Below are 12,560 nucleotides of genomic sequence, written 5' to 3'. Positions count from 1 at the left end.
CCAGAGAGCGTCAGCATGTGTGGGACTGTATCCCAGTGAGAATCAGCGTGTGGGACTGTACCCCAGTGAGAGTCAGTGAATGTAGGACTGTACCCCAGAGAGAGTCAGCATGTGTGGGACTGTACCCCAGAGAGCGTCAGCATGTGTGGGACTGTACCCCAGTGAGAGTCAGTGAATGTGGAACTGTACCCCAGGGAAAGTAAAAAGTGAGGTCTGCAGATGCTGGAGATCAGAGCTGAAAATGTGTTGCTGGTTAAAGCACAGCAGGTTAGGCAGCATCCAAGGAACAGGAAATTCGACGTTTCGGGCCAGAGCCCTTCATCAGGAATCCAGTGAGAATCAGCGTGTGGGACTGTACCCCAGAGAGAGTCAGCATGTGTAGGACTGTACCCCAGTGAGAGTCAGTGTGTGTGGGAACTGTACCCCAATGAGAGTCATTGTACCCAGTGAGAGTCAGTGTGTGTGGGACTGTACCCCAGTGAGAGTCAGTGTGTGTGGGACTGTACCCCAGTGAGAGTCAGTGAATGTGGGACTGTACCCCAGAGAGAGTCAGTGAATGTGGGACTGTACCCCAGTGAGAGTCAGTGTGTGTGTAGGACTGTACCCCAGTGAGAGTCAGTGTGTGTGGGAACTGTACCCCAATGAGAGTCATTGTACCCAGTGAGAGTCAGTGTGTGTGGGACTGTACCCCAGAGAGAGTCAGTGTGTGTGGGACTGTACCCCAGAGAGAGTCAGTGAATGTGGGACTGTACCCCAGTGAGAGTCAGTGTGTGTGGAATCGTACCCCAGAGAGAGTCAGTGTGTGTGGGACTGTACCCCAGTGAGAGTCAATGAATGTAGGACTGTACCCCAGGGAGAGTCAGTGAATGTGGGACTGTACCCCAGTGAGAGTCAGTGTGTGTGGAACCGTACCCCAGAGAGAGTCAGTGTGTGTGAGACTGTACCCCAGTGAGAGTCAGTGTGTGTGGGACTGTACCCCAGTGAGAGTCAGTGTGTGTGGAACCGTACTCCAGAGAGAGTCAGTGTGTGTGAGACTGTACCCCAGTGAGAGTCAGTGTGTGTGGGACTGTACCCCAGTGAGAGTCAGTGTGTGTGAGACTGTACCCCAGTGAGAATCAGTGTGTGGGGGACTGTACCCCAGAGAGAGTCAGCGTATGTGGGACTGTATCCCAGTGAGAATCAGCATGTGTGGGACTGTACCCCAGTGAGAGTGTGTGTGGAACTGTACCCCAGTGAGAGTGTGTGTGGAACTGTACCCCAGAGAGAGTCAGCATGTGTGGGACTGTACCCCAGAGAGCGTCAGTGTGTGTCGGACTGTACCCCAGAGAGAGTCAGTGTGTGTGGGACTGTACCCCAGTGAGAGTCAGTGTGTGTGGGACTGTACCCCAGAGAGAGTCAGCATGTGTGTGGGAGTGTACCCCAGTGAGAGTCAGTGTATGTGGGACTGTACCCCAGAGAGAGTCAGCATGTGTGTGGGAGTGTACCCCAGAGAGAGTCAGTGTGTGCGGGACTGTAACCCAGTGAGAGTCAGTGTGTGTGGGACTGCACCCCAGTGAGAGTTAGTGTGTGTGGGACTGCACCCCAGTGAGAGTCAGTGTGTGTGGGACTGTACCCCAGAGAGAGTCAGCATGTGTGTGGGAGTGTACCCCAGTGAGAGTCAGTGTGTGTGGGACTGCACCCCAGTGAGAGTTAGTGTGTGTGGGACTGCACCCCAGTGAGAGTCAGTGTGTGTGGGACTGTACCCCAGTGAGAGTCAGTGTGTGTGGGACTGCACCCCAGTGAGAGTCAGTGAATGTGGAATATACCTGTGATTTAGATGTGTAGTATGTTATCACCATTTGTGGTCTTGGATTCGAAAGTGGAGTAAAAGTCGACTTAACTTTCACCAGCTCTGTAGTGGGGACTTATGTTTTTATCAAAGGTCATAAAATAATTTTTGAACAATTAGTTCAAATGTCATTGCCAAGAAAATATCTGATTGAAGCTAAATGCCTAGATCTGTTCATTGCAAAGTTACCTGATTAAATATTTACAAAGTTGAACTCCTGTGACATACAGGCAGATTCTCACCCCAATGAGAGACATAGACATAGAAACGGAAAATAGGCTGTGGGAAAACTTAGCAAAACCTCCTGACCAGAAGGCAACACTGACCAGGTCTCAGATGATCTCGCCCAAATAATATCAGCCACAGGTGTGATACATTTCTGGGTGGAAGACTGAGAGATCTCACACAGATCCCCAGTAGCTCTTCGGTAGGAGTCAGTCACATTCATGTTCGAAGTAGGTGTCACCTCGCTGGCCACTGGTATAGGATGGTTACCCATCCCCCCCACCCTGTGCTGCTCCAGCAATTGGCAGTAGTCAGTGTCAGTGTTTCGGGATACCCACAGTCTGCACTGACACTGGAGGAACCGGCATTGACCATGACAGACTCCAGCTCTCCTCGATCTCCCAAGGGGACCTTCAGCTATGACCTCTTCACACTGAGGCTGTCCGCCATCTGCTGGAGGTCACTATTGCTCTTGGACTTACACAGAACATAGAAAAACAAAGCACAGGACCAGGACCTTCAGCCCATCATGTCTGTGCCAACCATAAAGCCGTTCTAAATTAATTGCATTTGCCTCTATTCCCTGCCTATTCACGTGTCTATCTAAATGCCCCTTAAATGTTGCTATTATATCTGCTTCAACCATCTTCCCGGGCAGCAGATTTCAAGCACCTACCACCCTCTGTGTAAAAGAAGTGTCTCACACATCTCCTTTAAACTTTCCCCCTCTCACCTTAGCCTAATTTCTGACATTTGCATCCTGGGAAAGAGACGACCCACCCCATGCACACATATCTTAATTTTATATCTCAATATCAGGTCGCCCCGAGCCTCTGATGCTCTAACCAAAGTAACACAAGCTTCTCCTATCCTGTCCAAGTCCTTCTGCAGTCTCCTCGCTTCCTCAACATGCCCTGTCTCTCCACCTAGCTTTGTGTCATCTCCAAACTCAGCAAAAATGGCCTCAGTTCCTTTGAATAGTTGTGGTCCCAACACTGACCCCTGTGGAATTCCACAAGCTGCCATCCTGGAAAAGACTCCATTATCCCTACTCTCTCCTTTCTGCCAGTCAGCCAGTACCTTGCTCCAAACACCGTGGGCCCTTATCTTATTTAGCAGCCTCTTGTCAAGGGCCTTCTGAAAATCTAAATAGATCATGCCCACTGGCTCTTTACTGTCTAACCTGCTTGTTACTTCTCCAAAGAATTCTAAAAGATTTGTCAGGCATGACCACCCCTTGACAAAGTTATCTTGATTCAGCCCTACGTCACCAAGCACTTCCAAACACTCTGCAATCTCCTCCTTAATAATGGACCCTAAAATCTGGCCAATGACCAAGGTCAGGCTGACTGGCCTACAGTTCCCTGTCTTCTGACCCCCTCCCTTCTTAATCAGGAGTGTTACATTATCCATTTTCCAATCTGTGGAACCTAGTGAAAAGCCTTTTGAAAATCCAGATACACAACATCTACTGATTCACTCTCATCCACTCTGTTGGTCACATCCTCAAAACATTCCAGAAGATGTGTCAAGCATGATTTCCCTTCAGTGAATCCATGCTGACTGGGCCTGATTCTGTCACCTCTCTCCCAATGCTCCGTTATTACATCCTTAATGATTGACTGCAGCATTGTCCCCACGCTGGTGTCAGGCTCACCAGCCCTTCATCACCCATTTTCTCTCTCCCTGCTTTTTTAAAGAGTGGAGTTACATTAACCACCCTCCAGTCCATTGGAACTCTTCCAGAGTCTACAGAATGCTGGAAAATGGTCACCAATGAATGCATCACCTATTTCTAGGGCCACTTCCTTAAGTATTTTGGGATGCAGAGCGTCAGGCCCTGAGACTTATCACGCTTTAATCCCATCAATGACTCTCACTGGGGTACAGTCCCAATACCATTTCCCGATTAATAAGGATTTCCTTCAGTTCCCTTTTCATGCTTGACCCCCTGTCCCCGAGCATTTCCTGAAGGTTACTGTGTCCTCCTGAGTGACAACAGATCCAAAGTATTTGTTCAACTGGTCTGCTATCTCTTTGTTGTCCATTATGAATTCACCCGATTCCAACTGCAAGGGACCTGCATTGGTCTTCGCCAGTCTTTTTCTCTCCACGTATCTATAGAACCTTTTGCAGTCGGTTTTTAGGCTTTCCTCAAGCTTACTTTCATGTTATATTTTCCCTTTCCAAATTAAACACTTTGCTCTCCTCTGCTGGATTTTAAGTTTCTCCAATCCTCGGATTTGCTGCTTTTTCTGGCCAATTGGATATTTAGTTCTCAGCCTTGATCTCCTTGTAGCCACATCTCTATGATACCCACAACATTGTACCTGCCAATTTTAATCTGCGCTACAAGTTCATTCACCTTGTTGGGTATCCTGGGTCGAGAGCGTGGTGCTGGAAACACAGCAGGTCAGGCAGCATCCGAGGAGCAGGAGAATCAACGTTTCGGGCAACAGCCCTTCATCGGGAATGAGGCTTGTGGGTCGGGGCTGTGAGATAAATGGGAGGGGGGTGGGACGGTAGCTGAGAATGCGATAGGTAGATGAAGGTGGGGGTGAAGGTAATAGGTCAGAGAGGAGAGGTGGGAAAGATGATGGACAGGTCAAGAGGGCGGTGCCGAGTTGGAGGCCCAACACTGGGATAATGTGGGGAGAGGGGGAATGAGGAAACTGGTGAAATCCACATTGATCTCGTGAGGTTGCAGGGTCCCAGGGTGGAAGATGAGGTGTTCTTCCTCCAGGCGTTGTGTGGTAAGGGAGTGGTGATGGAGGAGGCCTTGGTGGAAAGGGAGGGAGTGTTGAAGTGTTCAGCCACAGGGCGGTGGGGTTGGTTGGTGCAGGTGTCCCAGAGATGGTCTCTGAAACAATCGGCAAGTTGGCGCCCCAGTCACCCCGATGTAGAGGAGATCACGTCGATACAGTAGATGACTTTGGTGGAGGTACAGCTACATTTCTGATGGATGTGGAAGGATTCTTTGGGGCCTTGGAGGGAGGTGTGGGCACAGGTTTTGTACTTCATGAGGTGGCGGGGAAGGTGTCGGGAGTAGGGTGTGGGCTGGTGGGGGGGGCTTTCTCCTTGTTGTGTATACTGCGTGTATTTAAGTACAGCACCCTCAGTCCTGCATTGACTGCCCCCCCTTCTCATAGTTGTTCCTTATCTGCTGACCCTGAAGTTCGATTCCTGAGTCCTTCCATACTCTGTCCCATTACTTATTCTGGGAATTTTAATAATCTCAGCTATGCTCTCCCACCTTTTAACTTTTTCCATACAATTATTCCCCCCTCCTCCCCTGCACCACTAGTTAGTTTACATCGAAAGCCCTAGTTATGTGATTCTCCAGGATTCTGGTCCCAGTATGATTCAGGCAGGATAACCAGCACCTTCCCTTGTGTCAATGTCCCATGAATTTGAACCTGTTACTCCCATACTAATCATTGAGCCATGCATTTACCTCTTTAATCTTGCTGACCCTGTGCCAATTAGCTCATGGCTCAGGTAGTCACCCATATGGCTCTGCTCTTTAATTTAGCCCCTAGCAGCTCATATCTCCTCAACAGAATCGCTTTCTTCCTAACACCGGTATTGTTGGTACTTACATGGACCACGAGAAGTGGACCTTTCCCCTCCCACTCCAAGTTCCTCTGTTGCCCAGATGAGATATCCTGAACCTGGACAAAAGGCAGCAACACAGCCCTCAGGACTCTCGATCCTGGCCACAGACAATAGTGTCTATTCCCCTGACTACAGTATCCCTGATTACCATTACATTTCTCTTTTCTCCCCCCTTTATGAATGGCTTCCTGTACCATGATGTTGTGGTCAGTTTTGCTAATCCTACCTACAGCTCTGACTCACACAGGGTACAGAAATCTCAAATTTGTTGGACAGGTTCAAGGGCTGAGGCTCCTCCAGCACTACCTCCTGGATTCCTCTAGCTGCTTCGCTCATTGTCTCACACACCTGTCCCTGCCTTCCTTACCTGGCCAAATGCAACTCCAGATCTACAGCAATGTGGTTGACTCTAAACTGCTCTCTGGGCTATTAGAGATGGTCGTTAAATACTGGCATGGCCATCAACACTGAAGTACCATGAATGAATGAAAACAATCCTATCAGGCCCTGGGGACTTCCCTACCTTAATGTTTTTTGAGACAGCAGCTCCTTCTTAACAAAGCCATTCCCTAGACTATCTACATATCCCTCCCTAATCCTACCATCAAAGATAGCCTTCCCCCGGTGAATATCAATGTGAAGTACTCATTAAGGACGTCAACCACTTCCTCGGGCTCCACACGAAAACCTCCTCCTTTGTCCTTGAGTGGATCTACCCTTTCTCAAGCAACCCTCCTGCTCCTAATATACATCTAAAATGCCTTGGGAATGTCCTTAATCCTATTTGCCGAGGACATTTCATGGCCTCTACCAGCCCACCGAACTCCCTGTTCTTTCCTGCTTCCTTTATATTCCTCAAGAGCCTCGGCTGATTTCAGTTTCCTACACCTTACATTTTCTTCCATTTCCCTTTTGACTAACCTTTCAACACCTCTCACCATCCAGGGTTCCTGAATCTTACCATCCTTAACTTTCATCCATGCAGGAACATGCTGGTGCTGAACTCTGATCAACTGGCTCCCATATGTCAGATATAGATTTACTCCAATGTAATTTCTCCAGTTCCTGCTCAATATTGTTGTAAAAGTCTTCGCCCAATTTAGCACTTTTACCCAAGGACCAGTCTTATCTTTATCCATTAATATTTTAACATTTATAGAATTATGATCACTGTTCCCAAAATGACCCCCCACTGAAACTTCGATCACCTGGCCAGGCTCATTCCCCAATACAAGGTCTAGAACGCCCTTTCCCAAGTTGGACCATCCACATATTGTTTCAAGAAATCCTCCTAGGTGCACCTGACAAATTCTGACCCAGCTAAGTCCCAGCACTAGGGAGTCTCATTCAATATTTGGGAAGTTAGAAGTACCCAAGACAACAATTGGCTGGCACCTTTGGGCCATTTCTCTGCACCTTGGTAGCATTGCAGCAACAGTGGTGATGACTCCTGCTGTGGCTGAGTCCGTCAGTGATGTTCACAATGTCCCTGTGCGGGCAGCAGAAACACAGAAAGTAGGAGTAGGCCATTCGGCCCTTCGAGCCTGCTCCACCATTCAATATGGATCATGGCTGATCATCCAATTTATCCCCTGCTCCTGCTTTCTCCCCAAACCCTTTGATCCCTAAGAACTATGTTTAACCCCTTCACTGAAACATTCAATGTTTTGCCCTCAACCGCTTTCCCTGGAGGAGAATTCCACAGGTTTATCATTCTTTGTGTGAAGGCATTTCTCCTAATCTCAGGATTTTATCTCTCCATCCCGGAGGCTCCCAGTCTCATTCCTGATGAAGGGCTCCTGCCCGAAACGTTGATTTTCCTGCCCTCGGATGCTGCCTGACCTGCTGTGCTTTTCCAGCAACACTCTAATCTTTCCCTAAATGGCCTATCCCATGTCCTTAGTCTGTGACCCCTGGTTCATTGGGAACATCCTTCCTGTATAATCCTGGTAGAATTTATAAATTTCTGTGAGACTCCCTCATCTTCTAAACTCCACTCAAAACAGGAATTGTCTAAGTTAGAGTATAAACTGAGTAAGGATTTAATACTTTCATTATACTGAAGGGGACACCCTTGGTTCAAAAAATATTTTCAAATTTCTTCAACTTAATTTCCAAAAATAAACTTCTGAGGAATGTTGAGAGATCCCGTTGCTTAAAATAAAAGATGACTAATTGGAGTGTGGGAAAACAACTGATAAGAGGCTGAAGATACATTCGCTTCCCGAGGATCTGTGACACTGGCACAGAAGCAACAAGAGCTAACCTGACCCCAGCCTGGCCAAAGAGAAGCTCTTCTGTGAGAGAGAGAGAGAAAGCAGCACTGAAGAGAGATTCAATCAGAGAGAAGACAATGCAGCCACAGGCCAGATGCACCCTGGAACTCTCTCTCTAACAGCACTCGGTATGTTCCCACACCCAAAGAATGGAAGCCATTCAAATCATTGCTCATTACCAGTAAATTAAGGTGCAGCAGAAAGCTTCAGTGTGATTTGGACAGGTTGTATGAGTTGGCAAATGCATGGCAGACAAAGAATAACAATTATTATCTGACTGGTGATAGCTTCAGAAAGGGGAGTATGCAGTGTGAGCCTGGGTATCCTTGTACACATCACTGAGAGTAAGCACTCAGGTGAAACGGGTTGTGAAGATGGGAAGTGGGGTGTTAGTCATAAGCAGGGAGATGGTATTGCGATTGCACAGGGACTTGGGGAGACCACTCCTGGGGTCTTGTGTTTTGGTCTCCCTATCAGAGGAAGGATGTTCTGGCAATGGAAGGAGTGCAGTGAAAGATAACCAAACTGATTCCGGCATTGCATGGACTGAGGTACGATCATTTAGGACAATTTTTGCAAGGTTTGTGAAGGTTTGTAGCTCAGATTGAGGTTTAGTGTGTAGGTTTGCTCGTTGAGCTGTAGGTTTGATATCCAGATGTTTCACTACCTGGCTAGGTAACATCATCAGTGGTGACCTCCAAGTGAAGCGAAGCTGTTGTCTCCTGCCAGAGAATTCCTAGAGGCCTGGCACTCCAATCAAAATGCCATAAACAAACACATAGATCTAGATGCCATCTATCAACCCCTCAGAAAACGAACAGGAAATGACATCACCACAAAACCCAAGAACCCCATCCAGGAGAAAGATATAAATAGAAAGCAGGAGACAACAGCTTCGCTTCACTTGGAGGTCACCACTGATGATGTTACCTAGCCAGGTAATGAAACGTCTGGATATCAAACCTACAGCTCAGCGAGCAAACCTACACCCTAAATTTAGTACAATGTATACTGGGGTTTATAAGAATGAGATGGGATCTCATAGAAACCGATAAAATTGATTTCAGGAAGGAATTAGATATAGTTTTTTGAGCTAAAAGAATCAAACGGTATGAGGAGAAAATGGGAACAGGGCACTGAGTCGGATGGTCAACCGTGACAATATTAAATGGGGGAGCAGGCTTGAATAGCCGAATGGGGGTCCAGATTAGAGTGGTGCTGGAAAAGACAGCAGGTCAGGCAGCATCCAAGGAGCAGGAAAATCGACATTTCGGGCAAAAACCCTTCATCAGGAATAGAGGCAGGGTGCCTACAGAGTGGAGAGATAAATGAGAGGGGGTGGGGAGAAAGTAGCATAGAGTACAATAGGTGAGTGGGGGTGGGGATGAAGGTGATAGGTCAGGGAGGAGGGTGGAGTGGATAGGTGGGAAGGAAGATTGGCAGATAGGACAGGTCATGGGGACAATGCTGAGCTGGAAGTTTGGAACTGGGATGAGGTGGGGGAAGGGGAAATGAGGAGACTGGTGAAGTCCACATTAATACCCTGGGGTTGAAGTGTTCCGAGGTGGAAGATGAGGCGTTCTTCCTCCAGGCATAGGGTGGTGATGGAGCGGTGGTAGAGGAGGCCCAGGATCTGCTTGTCCTTGGCAGAGTGGGAGGGGGAGTTGAAATGTTGGGCCACGGGGCGGTGTGGTTGATTGGTGCGGGTGTCCCAGAGATGTTCCCTAAGGCGCTCTGCTAGGAGGTGTCCAGTCTCCCCAATGTAGAGGAGACCGCATCGGGAGCAATGGATACAATAAATGATATTGGTGGATGTGCAGGTAAACCTTTGATGGATGTGGAAGGCTCCTTTGGGGCCTTGGATGGAGGTGAGGAAGGAGGTGTGGGCACAGGCTTTGCAATTCCTGTGGTGGCAGGGGAGAGTGCCAGGATGGGAGGATGGGTTGTAGGGGGCGTGGCCCTGACCAGGTGGTACTCCTGCTCCTAGTTATTATGTTCCTGTGCTGACATCACCAGTGATGTTGATATTCAATGAACAATTTAGTTACAGGATATTTGTGTTCATAGTTGCAAAAGAGAGTGAGTGATTGTGTGTGTGTGCATGCAGGAGAGAAAACATGAGTTGTGTGTGTGACAATGAGATCATAAGAAATAGGAACAGGATTAGGAGATTCAGCCCCTTGAGCCTGTTCCACCATTCAATATGATCCTGGCTGGTCTGACATCCCTCACATCCACTTTCCTGCCCTTTCCTGTCACCTGCAATTCTTGACTAATCAAGAATCCATTGATCTCAGCCTTACATATACCCAAGGAATCTGCCCCACAGCTCTCTGGGGCAAGGAGTTCCAAAGACTCACAACCATCTGGGAGAAGAAATTCAGCCTCATCGCAGTCTTAAACTGGTGCCCCTTTATTCTGAGACTGTGTTGCTGCTCCTCGATTCTCTCATGAGTGGAAGCACCTTCTCAATATTTACCCTACCAAGCTCCTTAAGTTCCTGTATGTTCTAGTTATAGCACCTCTCACTCTTCTAAACTCCAATGAGTACAGTCCCAACCTGTTTAAGCTTTGTTCATCAGGCAATCCTCCATACCAAGGATCATCTGAGTGAACCTAGGCTGAACTGCCTCCAATGAAGTGATATCTTTCCTTAAAATATGAGACTAAAACTGCTCACAGTACTCCAGATGTGGTCACATTAGCACCTTGTACAGTTACAGTTCCCTACTCATACTCCAAATCCCTTGAAATAAGGGCCAACGTTTCCTGAGGACCTGCTGTCCTTGTGCTAGCTTTCTATGCTTTATACACAAGTACCTGCAAGTCCCTTTGTGTTGCAACTTTCTGCAGTTTTGTTTGTGAAATAATAGGCTGTCTTTTATTCTCCCTTACAAATTGAACAACTTTGAATTTCCCACATTATACACCATTTGCCCACTTATTTAACCTATCAATGCCTCTCTATAAACAGTTTGCACCCCTCTCACAAGCTTTCCCACCTATGTTTGTACTGTCTACAAGTCTGGCTCCAGTACATTCACTTTGTTCTTCCAAGTCATTTTGTAAACAGTTGCAGTCCCAGCACTGATTCCTGTGGAAGCACACTTCTGACAGGTCACAAACCTGAAAAAGAATTCCTTCTCCCCACTCACTGTTTCTTGCCCATGAGCTAATTCTCCATCCACACCAATAACCGATTTCCAACACCACGGGTCCTGATCTTATGATGTAATCATTTGTGAGGTATCTTGTCAGACACCTTCTAGAAGAGAATATTTATCCTCTGTGTTTACCGTGGAGAAAGACGTAAAGACTTGGGGAAGTTAGTGGTGATGCTTAGGGGAAAGTGAGGACTGCAGGTGCTGGAGAATGTAGTGCTGGAAAAGCACAGCAGGTCAGGCAGCATCCGAGGAGCAGGAGAATCCACATTTCGGGCAAGCCCTTCATCTGGAATGAGGGGTTGGAGAGATAAATGGGGTGGGGGTGGGGGGCTGGGGTTTGATAGCTGAAAATGCGATAGGTGGATGGAGGTGGGGGTAATGACGATAGGTCGGAGAGGAGGCTGGAGCAGATAGGTGGGAAGGAAGGTAGACAGGTAAGATATGTCATGAGGATAGTGCCGAGTTGGAAGGTTGGATTGGGATAAGGTGGGGGGAGGGGATTGCCATGGTTGGAGGGTGCCAAGGTGGAAGATGAGGTGTTCTTCCTCCAGGTGTTGGGTGATTAGAGTGTGGCGGTGGAGGAGGCCCAGGATCTGCATGTTCTTGGCAGAGTGGGAGGGGGAGTTGAAGTGTTCAGCCACAGGGCAGTGGGGTTGATTGGTGTGGGTGTCCTGGAGATGTTCTCTGAAGTGCTCTGCAAGTAGGTGTCGTCTCCCCAATGTAGAGGAGACCACAATGGCAAAAACAGACACAGTAAATGACTTGGAAGTGCAGGTAAAACTCTGGTGGTGGGGACCACTGCCTCTAACTGCACCAAGGACAGAATCCCCCGGTCCTCATTTTCCATCCCACCAACCTCCATATACATCACATCATCCTCCGCCATATCTGCCACCTACGGACCCCACCACCAGAGACATATTTCCCTCCCACCCCTATCCGCTTTCCATAAAGACCAGTCCATCCGCGACTCTCTTGTCAGGTTCACGCCCCCCACCAACTCACCCTCCCCTCCTGGCACCATCCCCTGCCAGAGTGGGACCGTTCGGCGCAGCCATTTTGGCGCGAGCGATTCGGAACAGCCGGTTTGGCGCAGACCCATTTCAGCGCAGAACTGTTTTGTAGTTATTCAGTAGTAGTTATTATACTATTATTAAAATTATTAAAATATATTAAAATAAAACATTAATATACAAATTATTAAAATTAAATAAAACCCATTAAAACAACAATTTTTTATTTGCCTTATTTCTTTCATTTTTATTTTCTTTTTAACATTTTTACTGAAGAGGATAAACATTATTTTTCTTTTTATTGCTTTCATTAATGCTTGTTAGTAACCTCAAAAGGAATAAATCAGAGCTGTGCCGAATCGCTCACGCCGAAATAGGTCGCTCCAAACCGTCCGGCCCAAACCGCTTGCGCCAAATGGTCCTACACCCCTCCCCTGCC

General features: G+C 47.7%; 1 protein-coding gene across 2 annotated transcripts in view; it reads right to left on the bottom strand.

Moving 5' to 3' along the window:
• The window catches only part of LOC132818020 (intraflagellar transport protein 43 homolog B), a 91,532-nt gene that overhangs the window by 52,069 nt on the left and 26,903 nt on the right, over positions 1-12,560 (bottom strand). The gene's annotated exons all lie outside the window — the stretch shown is intronic.

The sequence above is a fragment of the Hemiscyllium ocellatum genome, chromosome 8 (assembly GCF_020745735.1).
Source record: "Hemiscyllium ocellatum isolate sHemOce1 chromosome 8, sHemOce1.pat.X.cur, whole genome shotgun sequence".
Taxonomy (NCBI): Eukaryota; Metazoa; Chordata; class Chondrichthyes; order Orectolobiformes; family Hemiscylliidae; genus Hemiscyllium; species Hemiscyllium ocellatum.
Note: the sequence above shows the minus strand (reverse complement) of the source record. Positions and strands in the feature narration are given on the sequence as shown.